Source organism: Oncorhynchus mykiss, chromosome 8 (genome assembly GCF_057628025.1).
Source record: "Oncorhynchus mykiss isolate SJ-2025 chromosome 8, ASM5762802v1, whole genome shotgun sequence".
In the NCBI taxonomy this organism is placed as follows: domain Eukaryota; kingdom Metazoa; phylum Chordata; class Actinopteri; order Salmoniformes; family Salmonidae; genus Oncorhynchus; species Oncorhynchus mykiss.
The window spans coordinates 68,414,466-68,434,107 of record NC_143029.1 but is presented as its reverse complement, the minus strand read 5'-3'; the positions used below and the strand labels follow the sequence as shown (position 1 = coordinate 68,434,107).

At 42.1% G+C, this 19,642-nt stretch overlaps 2 pseudogenes across 1 annotated transcript; one reads left to right on the top strand and one right to left on the bottom strand.

Annotated features, from left to right (window-relative positions):
* Positions 1–110: 110 nt before the first annotated feature.
* LOC118965632 (fat storage-inducing transmembrane protein 1 pseudogene) lies at positions 111–930 on the bottom strand (annotated as a pseudogene).
* Positions 931–13,241: 12,311 nt separating this feature from the next.
* LOC118936436 (myosin-7-like) lies at positions 13,242–19,107 on the top strand (annotated as a pseudogene). Its single transcript, XR_016482562.1, has 12 exons — positions 13,242–13,442; positions 14,351–14,494; positions 14,664–14,826; positions 14,924–14,946; positions 15,064–15,169; positions 15,275–15,367; positions 15,440–15,503; positions 15,605–15,703; positions 15,820–15,923; positions 17,736–17,984; positions 18,089–18,225; positions 18,353–19,107. The product of XR_016482562.1 is annotated as a myosin-7-like (transcript).
* The last annotated feature ends 535 nt before the right edge of the window (positions 19,108–19,642 follow it).

Here is a 19,642-nt window from a genome sequence, read left to right as displayed (position 1 = left end):
GTTTAATTAGCTCTACTATTTCATGAAAAGGAAAAATTATTATGCCTACACTTATGTTTTATGAGATGTGTGTATGGCTCCAACCATTTCTCCCCCTCTTTCACTCAGGTCTAACCCTCTTTCTTGGTTAAGAGTCCAGGGCAATACCACCTGGGTCTACGGTGGTACCAGTCCTGATATAGGGCCCTCTAGCTGAGACACCCCAGGGCCCCTCCTCGGATCTGTGTGTGGAACGCAGAGAAGCAAGAACGCCCAGCAGGGTGACAAAGAACAAGAGCAACTGCAGTGGGGTACCCGAAGGCCCACCCAGAATCGGGTAGTGCCTGAAAACGGCCTCCTTGGCCAACAGTAGGCAGCAGAGACACCGCAAGAAGATGTCATCGGAGACCTCATAGTCATTTCCCACACACAACTGCTTGCTGTCTCTTGTAGTAGGACACCTACAGAACTGAAGGACTCGTAGCAGCTCCCTGTAGAGTTCTCAAGGATCTTCCGGAACCCCACCCACAGCCGATCTCCCACCATCAGCCAATAGAGGTGTCGCAGAAAGAGGGATCTGTGCACTGAGGAGAGGAGGCCAACAAAGATGCAGGTCCATCCCCAGCCTGAGCGCAAGAACGCTCTGAATTATGAAGAAATAACAAGATGATATGAACGTGGTTTTAATTCAGGTCTAGATGCTGATTGGCATAGAATATGTGGATGCAAACAGACCTGAGGACAAGGCCTTGAAACCAATAAGGCAATTATGTATTATTGTTTGAGCCCATCTTAATTCTCACCTGTGAAGAAAGCATCTTCACCAAAGGGAATAATTGTCTTTGGAAACCCAAATGCTCAGGGCGGGTCCAAACATGGTCAGACATGACAAAAGGTGAAATTGGAACTTCCCATGAGTCCGACGGCCACCAGGAAGTTACTGAGAAACATCTCAACTTACAATCTGGCCTCAACTGAGACAGGAAATAAGCCTCTATTCCACTGGGTACAAAATAACCCCCTATAGTTTATTTGTGTATCCAATGATCCTGTAGGTTATTTTGGTATTGTTTACTATGCTAGTGGGAGTGACCATTCCTGCATGTTATAAACCAAGACCTGCAGTTGATGTAAATCAATTTCCATAGAATCAGTCTAAAAGCTTGGTAATTCAGTTAAGATGCTATCCTCTGCAGGTTTGTGACATTCAACTCTTCTTGTGTAGATGTCTTGAATATAGTGGCATGTGTCCTACGTTTCAGAAACTAACTTATTTGAATGTATACTCTAAAATCCAGTTGTTAACCTCCTTTAGCCAATACCGTTTCAATATCCATAAATATTGCTCTTTTCTGCAGTTTAAAAATCTTTTAATCCTGACTTTGACTAAGTTACCACTCTGTATTTACTTCCTTAATTTTGCCATGGTTCGTTCTGTTATTGTTGAGGTCACCTCTTACTCATGCAGCATTAAAACACTTGCTCATCCACAATACAGTAGACCGTGAAGTCAAACTGTTAGAGCTGAAGTTAGTTCCCCTGTCCCCCATGCCTTCAGCTCCCATCTCACCACCCTTTCATCAACACCAACAGAGTAGGACATATGTTCACACCTTTGGTCTGTTCCCCCCACGTTGCAGGTGTCACATTACCTTTACAAAGTTCAGGGGTTACAGAATGCTTTGAGTGAGTCAGCAAGTAGTGTGAAGTTGTGCAACAATATTTGATTCATGTAAGCGCAAGAGCTGCTCAAGATTGTCCTAGTTGAAATGGTTGGCCCACTGTTCTGTGACAGTGCATTTTGTTTTCTTTAACCCTCTACTGTAAATGTCAGTGGAATTCTAAATAATTAGGTCTCCATTTGTCTTCTATTTATTTATATATATATATAAAATCTCTGTACTGTATCCATCCCATCCACGGATGTTCTCTCCATTCTTAGACTCAGCTGTTGGTGTAGGCCTAGAAGCCTGTCTCTGTCAATCAGTGAGCTGGATCTCTCTCAATCATTCACTCACCAACTCTGAAATTTCTAGCTCAAGTATTCCTGACTGACTTCCCTCACTGTATATTTTCTCTTTATGCCTATATACAGAGAGTCTAAATCTAACATGTAACTTGTGGGGAAAAATTCCCCCTGGCTCATGATTTATTTTATTTATGCCAATGAATGTAGTCGACTTGTCTTGCCCATTATATCATTGCACATCCTTCTCTCAGCATCAATGATTTGCCATAGAACTTCATCTATTGGTAACAAGACACTCATCTCTCTGCATGTTTTTGCACTTTGAAATCTAGAGGTGTAGGCATATGTGATGAGAGGATGTATTTTCATGATATGCCTTTCAGTATAGACATTACATTGAGAGAACCAAGCCTATGGGTACGTAGCTTCAACCACCCATCTTATGTCAAGTGTTACTGAAGTGTTGTGGTTGCGGGTTCACCTGGCACATATAAAGCCTTTTCTTTTGGGGTGTTGCTCTAGGCCACCAAGTGCTAACAGTCAGTATCTAAATAAATATTTTTTAAATTTAACAATATAGTGGCTATATCCAGGAAAGCCAAAGTTCCAAAAGCTGGGCCTTAATAGTGTATACAGTGTAAGAGATTATACAAAAGATTTTGCTATGACTCTTATGTGGATGATGTTAAAAATATTTGTTGGTCTGATGTGATTAATGAGGAGCATCCAGGCGCTGCACTTGATGAATTTATGAAATTGCTTCTTCCAATTATTGAGAAACATGCACCTGTTAAGAAACTGACTGTTAAGGCTCCATGGATTGATGAGGAATTGAAAAACTCTATGGTTGAAAGAGATGGGACAAAAGGAGTGGCTAATAATCTGACAGGCTGATTTACTGCAAATTGAGACATTATGTGACTGAACTCAACAAAAAGAAGAAACTGAAGCCAAGATCAATGATATAAATAATTATGGAAAAAAACTTGAGTACATTAAATGAAATTATGGACAGAAAGACAAATTCAACTTCATCTTTCATCGAATCAGATGGCTTATTCATCATTAAACCATTTGATGTTGCCAATTATTTTAATGATGACTTCATTGGCAAAGTGGGCAGACTTAGGCAGGAAATTCCAACAAAGAACAGTGAGCCATCGTACTCATGCATAAAAAACTAACAATGAAAGAAAAGCATTGCGAGTTTGAATTTTGTAAAGTTAGTGTGGGAGAGGTGGAAAAATTCTTGTTAGTTAGTAAATAAATAATTAAGCCAATTTGTATATCGCTGATTCATGATTTAAACTATGGTTTGTGCAGTTAACCAATAATTTTACAATGTTTGGAATGATACAGGTAACAATTAATTATCATTAATGGAAGACTAATTATAGAGTTATAGAGTTATATTCGGGAAATTATAACTCTGTAACTCTAAACATTTTCCTGTGGTGCCCCGACTTCCTAGTTAATTCATGTTTACATGATCAGTTTAATCACGTAATAATGAAACCTAGAGAATTGATTTAATAATATACAGTCTTCACATTTAATGATAGTCCAGACACTACCACTCTTATTGTCAATTTATTTCAACCAATCATCAGTAATTTGTGTCAGTGCAGTGCATGTTGAGTGTCCTTCTCTATAAGCATGCTGAAAGTCCGTTGTTAATTTGTTTACAGATAAATAGCATTGTATTTGGTCAAACACAATTTTTTCCAACAATTTGCTAAGAGCTGGCAGCAAGCTGACAGATCTGCTGTTAGAACCAGTAAAGGCCGGAATAACTTTGGCTTCCCTCCAGGTCTGAGGACAAAGACGCTCCTCTAGGCTCAGAATAAATATATGACAGATAGGAGTGGCTATAGAGTCAGCTACCATCCTCAGTAGCTTTCCATCTAAGTTGTCATTATTTAGCGATAACTAAATAATCACACAGAATTACATAACAGATATTTGGGTTACTACATGATACAAATAAAAAGTTGTTACCGGATATTGCCAATATGATGGCTTGATAGACAAAGGAAAGTGGTGGGGACTGAGAAAGAGCGGGAAAGACAAAATGGATTCACTACACACAGTGGATAATTGTACTCATGGACATGCTAATACTTTGCACATGAACAGTCTCTCATTCTGAAAGAAATTGCAATTTACATATCTGTATGTCTTTGTTATCTCTCCGTTGAAAGCACTCGATCATCCTGTAGAGTTCATCAGAGTCTCTGGTTAACTTTCCCAGAAGTCACAATGTCTTTTGTGGTTGTAGTTGGTTGGAATGGATACTTCAGAGTACCATTCGGCGGTTGTCGCTATTCTCGTTCTAGATTTACGTCATTTCTAGCTGCAGATTAGTAAATATACGTCTAAGATTTGCTCTTATTCTGTAGTGGTCGATAGTCTCAGAGTTTAACCATTTCCAGCAGTGTAGCCAAAACTACAGCTGTATGTTCATTCCAACGTGGGGACTCTGTCCCGGCATTCTCTGACTTAATGTATATTTTGTAGGAAGTGGGTTTTATACTCTGTGGAAAAAGGGGCGGTTCTATGATGCCCAATGTGATGTCTGGGCTCACGGGGGTGTGGCCACTGACTAATCTATACTCTCATTTAGAAGGTTAACATCACATTGCATCTTTTCACAAATAGTTTCTTGTTTAATCACATAGGTTTCACAATATTTAGATGTAAACCTGACAGCTGGGAAATGTACACTAAGAGATACACTTATGTGTGTTTCCTGTCCTTCATGAGATCACCAAATTAAACACACTCGTCATGACTGTCCCTTAAGTGTCCATTGACCATTCCTACATTCTCAAAACTAGAAATATTGTTTAATTCTCACATTTTCGGGATTAGGAGTTTGGCCAAGTCTCTCTCTGTGTCCCACAATCACACATTCCAATCTCAATACTACAGACCCAGAAGCAGAGTATTTACGATTGTGGGAACTATGCTGTTAGCTTTCAGTGAAACCTTTGATATTATTGACCATAACCTACCTGTTGTTGAGAAAACATATGTGTTATGGCTTTTGAACCTCTGAGATATCATGGATTCAGAGCTATCTATCTAACACAAGTCAGAATGTTTTCTTTAATGGAAGCTTCTCTAATCTCAAACCAGTAAAGTGTGGTGTACTGCAGGGCAGATCTCTAGGCCCTCTACTTTTTTCTAGTTTTACCAATGACCTGCCACTGGCGTTAGACAAAGCATCTATGTCCTTGTATGCTGATGATTCAGCCATATATGTATCAGTTACCACAGCTAATGAAGTCACTGAAACACTTAAAGAATTGCAGTCTGTTTTGGAATGGGTGGCCAGTAATTAACTGGTCATGAACATCTCTAAAACTAAGAGCATTGTATTTGGTTCAAACCATTCCCTAAATTCTAGACCTCAGCTGAATGTGGTAGTGAATGGTGTGGCTGATGAACAAGTTGAGGAGACTAAATTACTTGGTGTGTTAACTTAGATTATACACTTTCATGGTCAAAACTTATAAAGTACCAGTCAAAAGTTTGGACACACCTACTCATTCAAGGGTATATTTATTTGTACTATTTTCTACATTGTATAATAATAGTGAATACATCAAAATTATGAATGAACACATATGGAATCATGTGGTAACCAAAAAAGTGTTAAACAAATCTAAATATATTTTAGATTCTTCAAAGTAGCCACCCTTTGCCTTGATGATAGCTTTGCACACTCTTGGCATTCTCTCAACCAGCTTCACCTGGAATGCTTGTCCAACAATCTTGAAGGAGTTCCCACATATGCTGAGCACTTGCTGGCTGCTTTTCCTTCACTCTGCGGTCTAACTCATCCCAAACCATCTCAAACGGGTTGAGGATGGGTGATTGTGGCTAGCTCATCTGATGCGGCACCATCACTCTGCTTCTGCTTCTTGGTCAATTAGCCCTAACACAACCTGGAGGTGTGTTGGGTCATTGTCCTGTTGAAAAATGAATGATAATTCTACTATGCACAAACCAGATGGGATGGCATATCGCTGCAGAATGCTGTGGTAGCCATGCTGGTTAAGTGTGCCTTGAATGAATACTTTTTTGGTACTACATGATTCCATATGTGTTACTTCATAGTTTTGAAGTCTTCACTATTATTCTACAATGTAGAAAATAGTACAAAATAAAGAAAAACCCTTGAATGAGTACATGTCCAAACTTTTGACTGGTACTGTAGATTTAATGGTTGTAAAGATGGAGAAAGGTCTGTTCCTAATAAAGAGATCCTCTGCTTTTTTGACACCACACTCCACAATGCAAGTCCTGCAGGCTCTAGTTTATTCTTATCTTGATCTTATATAGTACAAGTGAACAGCAAACTTTGTTTCAAAAAACAAATAAAGCAATACCCCTTCATGTGACGTACTTGTTGTGTGTGTGTACTGACATGTATGTGTAACTGATAGATGCACACTGCACACTACATGTTCATGTTTTTAAATGTATGTACTGTAAAGTCTTTTGTCTGTAATCTCTTTTTCATTATGTGTCAGATCCCAGGAAGACTGTCTGTTGCCATTAGCATTGGCTAATTGGGATCCTAATAAATCAACCAGCCTTCAGGCACCATGCCCGCCACAAGGAGAGCGCAATGAGCCAAGTAAAGTTAATTGTCAGATCAATAAGCAGATATCTTTGTTTCTTGGGACCTAGAACTAGCATCTCTGATTTATCTGAGTTTGAAAGTAAAAATAAATGCCGCCATCTACTTCCTTATGTCTGAAACTCAGGCTTCCAGGGTAGGTAATTCTGGGGTTTCAACATGTTTCATCGAAATGTACAGCTGTGTGTTGTCATTATAGCAGTGAAAGTTGACATTGTGTTTCTGAATGACATCACCAAGAGGTAGAATATATAGTGGTCCTAAAACAGAACCTTGAGGAACACCGAAACATACAATTGATTTGTCAGAGGACAAACCATCCACTGAGATGAACTGATATCTTTATGACAGATAAGATCTAAACCAGGCAAGAACTTGTCCATGTAGACCAATTAGGGTTTCCAATCTCTCCAATAGAATGTGGTAATCGATGGTGTCAAAAGCGCCACTAAGGTCTAGGAGTACGAGGACAGATGGAGAGCCTTGGTCTGACGCCATTAAAAGGCAATTTACCACCTTCACGAGTGCAGTCCCAGCACTATGATGGGGTAAAAAACCAGACTGGAGCATTTTGTATACATCATACTCAGGAAGGCAGTAAGTTAATGCGCAACAGCTTTTTCCAAAATGTTTGAGAGGGGAAGGGGGATTCCATATAAGCCTATAGTTTTTTAATTTTCAGGGTCAAGGTTTGGCTTTTTCAGGGGAGGCTTTATTACTTCCACTTTTAGTGAGTTTGATACACATCCAGAAGATAGGGAGACGTTTATTGTGTTCAACATAGGAGGGCCAAGCAAGCTCTTTCAGTAGTTTAGTTGGAATAGGGTCCAGTAGGTAGCTGGAAGGCCATGACTATTTTCGTGAATGTGTCGAGAGGTACAGGATTAAAAAACTTGAGTGTCTCCCTTGATCCTAGGTCCTGGCAGTTCTGTATTGACTCAGGACAACTGAGTTTTGGTGAAATGCTCAGATTCAAAGAGGAGTTCGTAATTTGCTTTCTAATGATAATGAATTATTTTGTCTCAGAAGTTCATGAATTGATCAGAGCTGATGAGAAGTTAATCCTCTCCTGGGGAATGCTGCTTTTTTAGTTAGCTTTGAGACAGTATCAAAAAGAAATGTTAAACTTAAAGGGAACTATCATAAACAAACTAACACTTGCCAATATTGATACAAAACCTGACATTTAACCTGCATCGAAATAACAGAGTATATAGTTATAGTGAAGAATCATTAGTATCACTAGCATGACCCTAATCATGGTAAATGGCCAATGAAAATATATGGTAGAAACAATTTTTTAGTCCACTGGCTATTCAAATTAAATCAACATCAACACCAGTGAAGTTTTCTTCCACCCACAGGCAAAAGAGCAGTCTCTTCAAAGGTTGGCTATGGTAACAGAGAAGGCTGGTGGGAGGAGCTATTGAAGGATGGGCTCATTGTAAAGGCTGGAATGGTATCAATGGAATGTACTGTATCAAGCACATCAAACATATATAAACCATGCATTTTACTCCGTTCCATTTATTCCATTTCAGCCATTACAATGAGCCAATCCTACTGTAGCCCTTCTCACCAGCCTCCACTGGGTGGTAACATTACCCTTAACCCACCATGTAGGCCTACAGCAAAATACCCATTTTACCAGGGGACTATTCCCCACATAGTCTTATTGGCAACTCCTGTAATATTCTATGAATGAGTGTACCTGCTGGTAGTTTCCCAACAAGTAAAGAACATGTTTTATGTACACGTACTGAAGATAACATGTAGCTGAAAGGTTTATTCTAACTTGCTCCATTGCATTTTGGGCGCTATGCACCTTGGAACTGTCTCACTTTTGGAAAAATAAATATACTATTTTGATGAAGTTTTGAGTCTGAAGATCAATTTTTGCAGTGTGCAGACAGCAAGCCCTCTTTTAAAACCCACTTTGCTGATATTAATATTTGACGACTAAATAGTTTATTCAAGAAACAACAATATACATGCCATTTAAAATGTTTAGCTGGAGGAGTGAAGAATGGTAGTAGCATATGATACCCTCTGGGCTGAACTGTATTGTAGTCAGTCCATTGCTCTAGTTCTATCTCACTCCACATGTATGCATCCTATCTCCTTCCAATCCCCAATCCTAGAATAACTGGGTCAGTTAATGGGCCTATATTAATGTGGTGTTACTGCCACTATGTGGCTAAAAGCTGCACTACACGTTGTACAGAAATTGAGAATCCCCAACAACATAGTGTGTACGTACTGTATGTATGTTTTGAAAGCAGAGCTAGAGAGGTGCTGGATGTAGCCTAGTACATTTGTCATTGTGTCAGCAATCTAGAATGTGTGGAATGTTGCTTGTTTCATAACGGCTCCTGCATCCCTAAATATTACCCTTATGGCTCCCTTGGCATTACTGAATGTCTTGCACCGTTCATCTCAAGCTATTGTTTCTGGATGATGCCTATGATTATTCCTGTCTCTTTGTCTTCATCTGAAATTCACTTGATTGTTCTATTTATGTTCACAGGAAGAATGGATGCCTAAAAGGCCTTTAAGGAAATTGAGACAACACAGATACACAAACATCTCATCAAAGGTATGGTGTATTTGTGGTGTTTATTTCAATTTTGTATATATAAATTGTACCACAAACATGCATGAATCTGATCGGTATTATCTTCCAAATAAATAATAACTGCTCATCCAACTACTATCCTGTCCTTGGTGATGGCCCAATCAAATCCATTTATTTCTGAGTCTCTGTGTGCCTTTGAGAATGGAACATTCAGCTGTGGAACTGGAACTGACCTCGAATCCCCCGGTAAGGCTCTGACTGACAATGCAAACAGATGCACTGCTGGACGCGATCAGTCCTCCTGTTCAAGTCCCCTAAGCCCTCTCAAATGAGGACACAGGAGGCGGCAGGAGGGGAGGATGAGGCAGATATGTGGCATGTCATTCCCACACGAGTCAGGGCGCATGCAGACCATGGTAGTTGAGGTCATATGCTATTTTTAAGAGCACATGCCAAAGTGCACTGAAAATACCATTGACGGCCATTTACATACCAATAATGACTGAGACAAAAGTTTTTAAAAACAACAACATATATTGTAAATACAAAATCATGTACCTACATTGAACCTACAGGGGTACATGAACCATCCTCTGGCTATTCTCAAAGTCTCTTAAGTCTCTCTTTCAGACTGCAGATAGTGTTTTAATCCGCTGGTAAATGGTGAAACTGTCACTGACATTGAACCCACGGGGCAGTGACAGGCGGTTGGCAGGACAATGAAAAGTGTCTCTGAAGTATTGACTCTGGCGGACCCTGGTGGATCGGACCCAAGCAAACTTTAACCAACTCATAATAAGCCTTTCAAGATATGAAGAGTGTTCCTACAAAAGGGCACTCTTCGTGACAGGTTGGCGGCATGATTGGATTTTGAAGATTTTATGCCTGGTGTGCTAACAATGTAATAACAATGAGTGTTATTTTGAAGTTATAGCTCAACCACTTAGTTCTGATATCATTAGGAGAGCAAAAGTCAAAATTATATTTCATATTTCCCGAGAGGAACAGGAATGTGCCAAATCCTATGACTATAAATAATATGGGGTTATAACAAGATCGTAGCAACACTATTCAACGCAAATGTTTGTGTTGTATCAGCTAGGTGTTTCAATCAGTCAATGTGACCTTATTGTAACGACGTTCGTCTGTAGAAGGAGAAGCGGACCAAAAAGCAGCGTGGTGGTTACTCATGTTCTTTAATGGAAAATGAACGATACATGAAATAACTTAAATCTACAAAACAACAAACGGAACGTGAAAAACCTATACAGCCTATCCTGTGACAACAAACACAGTGACAGAATCACCCACCAACCAAGGACCAAGCGGCATGGTAAAAAACAGCGACGAAAGCAGCAGCAGCAGCAGCAACAACAACAGCGGCCGGCTTCACTGGACTACACAACTTGGGAGGAGATAGACAGATGGGCGATCGACCCAGGGAGAGTGCCGGAGCCCGCCTGGGATTCGTTGGAGCAGTGCAAGGAGGGTTACAGGAGAATGAGGTTGGCGAAGGCAGCACGGCAGTGCGACAGGTACGAGAGGCAGCCCCGCACACGAGGGGTGGAGCTAAGCCAGGTAGCAGACCTGCGCTCACTCCTCGTGCTTATTATAAGCAGCGCGTTACTGGTCAGGCACCGTGTTATGCGGTTAAGCGCACGTTGTCGCCAGTACGTGTCCATAGCCCGGTGCGCTATAGGACAGCCCCCCGAGAGTGTCATGCGAGCGCGGGCATCTAGCCAGGGCGTATGGTGCCTGCTCAGCGGGTCTGGTCGCCAGTACGCAGTTTTGGTCCAGGGTATCCTGCGCCGGCTCTGTGTGCTGTGTCTCCGGGGCGCTGGGAGGGTGCAGTGCGTCCTCTGCCTGCGCTCCGCTCGTGTCGGGCAGATGTGGGAGTGGAGCCTAAGGGAGAGGTGCGTGTAGTAAGCACTAGATCTCCCGTGCTTACCCACAGCCCGGTTCAACCTGTGCCTGCACTCTGGAGGGTCCGGATTAGAGTGGTTATCCAGCCTGGGGAAGTGGTGCCAAGGTTGCGCACCAGAGCTCCAGTGCTCCCCCACAGCCCGGTCCTTCAGGTGCCTCCTCCTAACCCCAAGCCTCCTGAAGGTCTCCCCAGCCTGGTGGTTCCTGTGGCAGCCCCACGCACCAGGCTGTCTCTCTGTCTCCTCCCTGCAGGTGGTCCCGCCTGTCCGGCGCCGCTGCCGGAGTCTCCCGCCTGTCCGGCGCCGCTGCCGGAGTCTCCCGCCTGTCCGGCGCCTCTGCCGGAGTCTCCCGCCTGTCCGGCGCCTCTGCCGGAGTCTCCCGCCTGTCCGGCGCCTCTGCCGGAGTCTCCCGCCTGTCCGGCGCCTCTGCCGGAGTCTCCCGCCTGTCCGGCGCCGCTGCCGGAGCCTCCCGCCTGTCCGGCGCCGCTGCCGGAGCCTCCCGCCTGTCCGCTGCCGGAGCCTCCCGCCTGTCCGGCGCCGCTGCCGGAGCCTCCCGCCTGTCCGCTGCCGGAGCCTCCCGCCTGTCCGGCGCCGCTGCCAGAGCCCCTCTGCCCAGAGCTGCTGCCGCACCTCTGTCCCGAGCAGCTGTCCCTCTGTCCCGAGCAGCTGCCCCACCTCTGTCCCGAGCTGTCCCTCTGTCCCGAGCAGCTGCCCCACCTCTGTCCCGAGCTGCCCCTCTGTCCAGTGGGGTCATTGAGTAGGGTGGCCATGGTAAGAAAGCCACGGAGGCGGACAATAAGGCGGACTAAGACAATGATGAAGTGGAGTCCGCGTCCCGCGCCAGAGTTCAACCGCGGACAGACGCCCACCCAGACCCTCCCCTATAGGTCAAGGTTTTGCGGCCGGAGTCCGCACCTTTGGGGGGGGGGGGGGGGGGGTACTGTCACGTTCTGACCTCTATTTCCGTTGTTTTGTATTTATTTAGTATGGTCAGGGCGTGAGTTGGGTGGGCAGTCTATGTTTGTTTTTCTATGTTTTGGGGCATTTCTATGTTTTCGGCCTAGTATGGTTCTCAATCAGAGGCAGGTGTCATTAGTTGTCTCTGATTGAGAATCATACTTAGGTAGCCTGGGATGCACTGTTTGTTTGTGGGTGATTGTCTATGTTGATGGCTTGTTTCAGCACAGGTCTCATTTTGTAGCTTCACGGTCGAATTTGGTTTATTGTTTTTGTTACTCGTTTGTATAGTGTTCAGTCTTTCTTGATTAAAGATTTACCATGGACACTTACCACGCCGCATTTTGGTCTTCCGATCCATCTCGCCTCTCCTCTTCAGATGAAGAGGAGGACGACTGTGACACTTATCAAAAAAATGGTTGGATGAGTCTGATAATGTTGATTTACACCAGCACATTCACCTGTGAACATGGCAATCTCTGCCGTTCCCCTTGGGAATTGGGAGTGGTGCTGTGGATGAGAGATGGAGATCTAGGAAAATGGATGGCCAAAATGAGGTGCATTATAACAAACCCTACATCCAGTTGAACAGAAATAACACAGAAGATGGAACAGACAAAACTTGACAGTGGTAGAAGTGTTGGGGCTTTAGTAATGAGTGCTTGTATAAGTATGACTCACAGGAAAGACATTTGAAATTCCTGGACATTATCCCATAAAATCACAATGGAGCTGTGGAAGCCCGGTCAAGGGAATGGAGCCAGACAACAATGCTCATCTCTAGGCAAGAGTGGCATGTCCCTCAACAGTCATTTGTGAGTCAGTGGGTGATAGTGAGGATTGTGTATGTGTGTGTGTGTGTGTTGTGGGAAGGGGGGGTCATGGGGTTACAGTGTTCTTGGCCTTTTAAGGCAGGGCCAACAGGGGTTAAATATGATCTCTGCTATTGCAGGGATACAGTTCTGGAGCCTCCATTCATCTTCACCTCTTAGCAGTGTTGAAGGTAAATGAACACTCCGTAAACTATTATTGAGTGATAATTATTACATACATTTAAATCGAATTGTAGGATTTATTACTGTTCTTTTGACAAATGATTAGTGGTGTAATGAGACATGTATGGTGGAAATGTAAAATGTAACAAAGTAACCTTGAACTAATTTGGCATTTTCTCTTTCTCACAGTGCAACCATGGGTGATGCTGAGATGGCGGTGTTTGGGGCGGCAGCCCAGTACCCGAGGAAATCTGACCGGGAGCGTCTGGAGGCCCAGACTCGTCCCTTCGACATGAAGAAGGAATTCTTTGTACCAGACCCCGTGGAGGAGTTTGTCAAGGAGTCCGTCACCAGCCGCGAAGGAGACTTGGTCACTGTGCAGACGCAGAATGGGAAGGTCAGTGCTTTACTTCAAATGACCAAGTTGAATTCTGCTTCCCTTTTCCCCCCCAGAACAAGGTTGTAAAATCATGCAGAATTAAGTGGTTAATAAATCCTTGTTCACGTTGCAGGCCTCAAATCCGTTTTGTTTTTCAAATCAGTTTTGGAATACTGAATGTCCAAACAGCAAGTTACAAATGACCAAATCGGATGTGTGTATTCAGACAGCAGTCATTTGCTGACATAGCTACGCTAGTTGTTATAGTAATGACGGGTGTGTTGGCAGTGGTGGAGGTTGATTAGTGTAGGATGACCCTTCCAAAAGGGTTCTTCAGCTGTCCCCATAGGATAACCCTTTTTGGTTCCAGGTAAAACTATTTTGGATTCCATGTAGAACTCTCTGTGGAAAGGGTTCTACATGGAACGCAAACTAGTTATACCTGGAACCCAGAAGGGTTCTTCAAAGGGTTATCCTATGGGGACAGCCGAAGAACCCTTATTGGTTCTAGATAGCACCTTTATTTCTAAGAATATTTAACTCAAGTTATGTAGCAAGCTAAGGTGACAACAATGCCTGCCACGGACATTTCCCAGTTGCTTTGAATGTTCAAAATCATAGTGTAAGAACACTTTTAAAGCCTCAAAGGATAAGATGATCCAACTTTCAAAAGTAGTCCTTTTCGGCTAGCCTCAGTCGTCAACTAGCTAGGTAGCTGTTTAGCTTTCCAGGACAGGAATAATATTTGTATCTGTATCACCTATGAAGGTGGTTTGAAATGCGATTTGGAACATTTTATTCCATTTTCTTTTTGGCTGTTCAGACTGCAAGAAAAATAACAGATTTGAATCGAATATGAGTCACTTCAAACTGCCCATGTGAACAAGGCTTAACTGTCTTTACATAATCTCTCTAATTTCTCACAGACTCTCACCTTCAAAGACTCTCAGATTATGCAACAGAATCCTCCCAAATTTGACAAGATTGAGGACATGGCCATGCTGACCTTCCTCCACGAGCCTGCTGTTCTGTACAACCTCAAAGAGCGTTACGCAGCATGGATGATCTATGTGAGCACATGAGAGTCGCTTCATCATTAAGTTCAAAATGTGAATATTAAATTGACAACTTGTAAATGTAAATTATCCCCACCAAAACCATAGTAATACTTTCCAATGTTAGGCCTTAATTCTTCCACTTAAAATGTTATGCACTTTCAACTGAATATATATTTTACAGACCTACTCAGGGCTGTTCTGCGTCACTGTCAACCCCTACAAGTGGCTGCCAGTGTATGATCCATCTGTGGTCATAGCCTATAGAGGCAAGAAGAGGCAAGAAGCTCCTCCCCAACATTTTCTCTATCTCTGACAATGCCTATCAGAACATGTTGACAGATAAACTAAAATAGTTACTTTAGAAAATATGTAAGGGAATCATAATGATAATTAATTCTGATAATTGTATAAAATTGCATTTTTATAACCTGTATAGACTGTGAGAACCAGTCTATTCTGATCACGTAAGTAATACACTACCCATTCTACTCACATGCTTTTAAAAAGGGTGTTATCTGTCATGTTACATAAGATAGTGTGAAAAATGCTTTTTTTTCCCCTAAAGATTACTGTGTTTCCAGTGGAGAATCTGGTGCTGGAAAGACTGTGAACACCAAGAGAGTCATCCAGTACTTTGCAAGCATTGCAGCTAGTGGCGGGAAGAAAGATGCAGCCGCCCAAAACAAGGTATTCAATCTGAGACAGCTTTGACAAGCATATTTTCATGATTGAGCAATTTTGTAGCTATTTGTAAAGCTAAGCATCTAACATGTGTTTCTATACCATTCTAAGGGAACTCTGGAGGATCAAATCATCCAGGCTAACCCAGCCCTGGAAGCCTTTGGTAACGCCAAGACCATCAGAAATGACAACTCCTCAAGATTTGTGAGTTTCTGATGGATATTCTTATACAGCATTAATCACCCAAAAAGAAACTAACAAAACTATTCTATTTAGGGTAAATTTATCAGGATTCATTTTGACACTCGAGGAAAGCTTGCTTCTGCTGATATTGAGACATGTAAGTCCAAAGATAACAGACTTTGAAAAATCAGAGAGAAATTGTCAACAGTGGCTGTAAGAAATGTATTTGTCTACTGTTCTAAATCACCTTCTTTCCAGACCTGCTGGAGAAGTCTCGTGTCACTTTTCAGCTGAAGGCTGAGAGGGACTACCACATCTTCTATCAGATCTTGTCAAACAAGAAACCTGAATTACTGGGTCAGTACCACAATTAGATAACAATGGTGTATTGACTGCATTCATTTGTGTAGTGTAATAATAAGTAATAATATTTGTCTTTCTATGTCTCTCTCCCCGGCCTCATGGGTATACAGAGATGTTGCTGGTGACAGCTAATCCCTATGACTACGCCTTCATCTCCCAGGGGGAGACAACTGTGTTGTCTATTGATGACGCTGATGAACTGATGGCAACAGATGTGAGTCACTCTGGCCCCTGAATTTTGGTGTTTTGGTATTTTTTCATTTGGGAAAACAAAGTGTTGTCTTGTTGAATTTCAAGCCAGCTTGTTATGTTGCATACAACACCAGACAAAGTTTGGACACACCTACTCATTCAAGGGATTTTCTTTATTTTTTATTGCTTTCTACATTGTAGAATAATAGTGAAGACATCAAAACTATTAAATAACACATATGGAATCACCAAGAAAGTGCTAAACAAATCAAAATATATTTTGTATTTGAGATTCTTCAAAGTAGCCACCCTTTGCCTTGATAACAGCTTTGTACAATCTTGGCATTCTCTCAACCAGCTTCACGAGGTAGTCAACTGAAATGCATTTCAATTAACAGGTGTGCCTTCTTAAAAGTTCATTTGTGGAATTTATTTCCTTTATTAATGCGTTTGAGCCAATCAGTTGTGTTGTGACAAGGTAGGGGGGTATACAGAAGATAGCCCTATTTGGTAAAAGACCAAGTCCATATTATGCTAAGAACAGCTGAAATAAGCAAAGAGAAGCAACACTCCATCATTACTTTAAGACATGAAGGTCAGTCAATCCGGAAAATGTCAAGAACTTTGAAAGTTTCTTAAAGTGCAGTCGCAAAAACCATCAAGCGCTATGGTGAAACTGGCTCTCATGAGGACTGCCACAGGAAAGGCAGACCCAGAATTACCTCTGCTGCAGAGGATAAGTTCATTAGAGTTAACTGATTGCAGCCCAAATAAATGCTTCACAGAGTTCAAGTAACAGACACATCTCAACATCAACTGTTCAGAGGAGACTGTGTGAATCAGGCCTTCATGGACAAATTTCTGCAAAAGAACCACTACAAAATGATACCAATAATAAGAAGAGACTTGCTTGGGCCAAGAAACACGAGCAATGGACATTAGACTGGTGGAAATCTGTCCTTTAAAACCCCCCACTGATATCTCCAAATTGGAGACTTTTGGTTGCAACCGCTGTGTCTTTGTGAGACGCAAATTAGGTGAACGGATGATCTCCGCATGTGTGGTTCCCACCCACCGTGAAGCATAGAGGAGGTGTGATGGTGTGGGGGTGCTTTGCTGGTGACACTGTCTGTGATTTATTTTCAATTCAAGGCACACTTAACCAGCATGGCTACCGCAGCATTCTGCAGCGGTATGCCATCCCATCTGGTTTGTGCTTAGTGGGACTATCATTTGTTTTTCAACAGGACAATGATCCAAAACACACCAGGCTGTGTAAGGGCTATTTGACCAAGGAGAGTGATGGAGTGGCACATCAAATGACCTGGCCTCCACAATCGCCCAATCACCCAACTTTGGGATGAGTTGGACTGCAGAGTGAAGGAAAAGAAGCCAACAAGTGCTCAGCATATGCGGGAACTCCTTCAAGACTGTTGGATAAGCATTCCTCATGAAGCTGGTTGAGAGAATGCCAAGAGTGTGAAAACTGTCATCAAGGCAAAGGGTGGCTACTTTAAAGAATCTAAAATCTAAAATATATTTTGATTTGTTTAACACTTTTTTGGTTACTACATGATGCCATATGTGTTTTTTCATAGTTTTGATGTATTTGCTGTTATTCTACAATGTAGAAAGCAGTAAACATTTTAAAAAAACTTTTGACTGGTACTGTATTTATATTTACCAAAACAAATCTATGAGGGATTGGAAATTATGCAGAAAATTACATTGATGGAAGTCACAATCTATCTGCAATATTAAAGCTGATCTTCCCCCTTAACATTTTTTTCTGGTAAAAATGTTGGTAACTGTGGGAATTCACTCTCTACCACAGGAAAACCTGAACAAGCTGATGACCAACTTGAGGTCTACTCACCCTCACTTTGTGCGCTGCATCATCCCCAATGAGACCAAGACTCCTGGGGCCATGGAGAATCGTCTAGTCATGCACCAGCTGCGCTGTAACGGTGTGCTGGAAGGAATCAGGATCTGCAGAAAGGGCTTCCCGAATAGAATCCTGTATGGAGACTTGTTGGGTTCGCTCGACATGGATCACCAGCAGTACAAGTTTGGACATACCAAGGTAAGATTCAAAGCAAGGCATGGATGAAATCCTAGGAGCATTGTACTGAAGCGCATTGTTCTTGACTTTTAAATGACATTTCACTGAAATATTATTTTTGTTAGGTGTTCTTCAAGGCTGGCCTTATGGGTCTATTAGAGGAGATCAGAGATGAGCGACTGTCCAAAATTATCACTGGTATTCAAGCCAGAGCCCGTGGTGTTCTGTCACGAATGGAGTATAAGAAGATCCTTGACCACAGGTATTTATATTGATACGCTATAAAATGTAGACATCTGAAGTAGTTTTTCAGTTTATTCACACAGCACTGGTGTGGGAATATAGTCCCATGCATGAACATGTTAAACTTACCAATGGTTTTCTTCAAGGGAGGCATTGCTTGTCATCCAATGGAATATCCGTGCATTCATGGTGGTCAAGAATTGGCCCTGGATGAAGCTGTACTTCAAGATCAAGCCTCTGCTGAAATCTGCTGATACCGAGAAGGAGTTGGCCAACTTGAAGGTAGAATTCATCAAGCTTAAAGAAGCATTTTCCAAGTCTGAGACTCGCAGAAAGGAATTAGAGGAAAAGATGGTCTCGCTTCTACAAGAAAATAATGATCTCCAGCTTCATGTCCAGGCGGTGAGTTACATTTATAATCACATTTCCAAAAATGATAATGTTGTGGCTGACTGTGGTATCAAGCTTTGGTCTTCAACACTACAAAATCTACCGTACGTACATCTTTACCAAAAAGCTAGCTTTCAGTACAGGGCGGCAAGGATACTGACATGTCACACAACTTCAATTACACTGCGCTGTCAATTGTATGTTGTTTGTATGTTGTTTGTATCTATATATTTACGAGGTGTTTGGCAGGAGCAAGATAATCTCTGTGATGCAGAGGAGCGATGTGAGGAGCTGATCAAAAACAAGATCCAGCTTGAGGCCAAAGGCAAAGATCTGATGGAAAGACTGGAGGATGAAGAGGAAATAAATGCAGAACTGACTGCTAAGAAGAGGAAGCTGGAGGATGAGTGCTCTGAGTTAAAGAAGGATATTGATGATCTGGAGCTCATTCTGGCTAAAGTGGAGAAGGAAAAGCATGCCACTGAGAACAAGGTAATTCTTAATTGTTGAATCTGTATGAAAAACACAAAACATTTTTTAAAAGGTTAAAAGCAGTGTGCTCAGCCTACACTACCGGTCAAAAGTTGAGGAGACTAAATTACTTGGTGTGTTACCTTAGATTGTAAACTGTCATGGTCAAAACTTATACGGTACCAGTCAAAAGTTTGAACACACCTACTCATTCAAGGGTTTCTCTTTATTTTTACTACTTTCTACATTGTAGAATAATAGTGAAGACATCAAAACTATGTAATAACACATATGGAATCATGTAGTAACCAAATAATTGTTTAAGAAATCAAAATATATTTTATATTTGAGATTCTTCAAATAGCCACCCTTTGCCTTGATGACAGATTTGCACACTCTTGGCATTCTCTCAACCAGCATCACCTGGAATGCTTTTCCAACAGTCTCGAAGGAGTTCCCACACTTGTTGGCTGCTTTTCCTTCACTCTGTGGTCCAAATATCAAAGTTGTACTTCAAATTTGGACTCCAGACCAAAGGGCAAATTTCCACCGGTCTAATGTCCATTGCTCGTGTT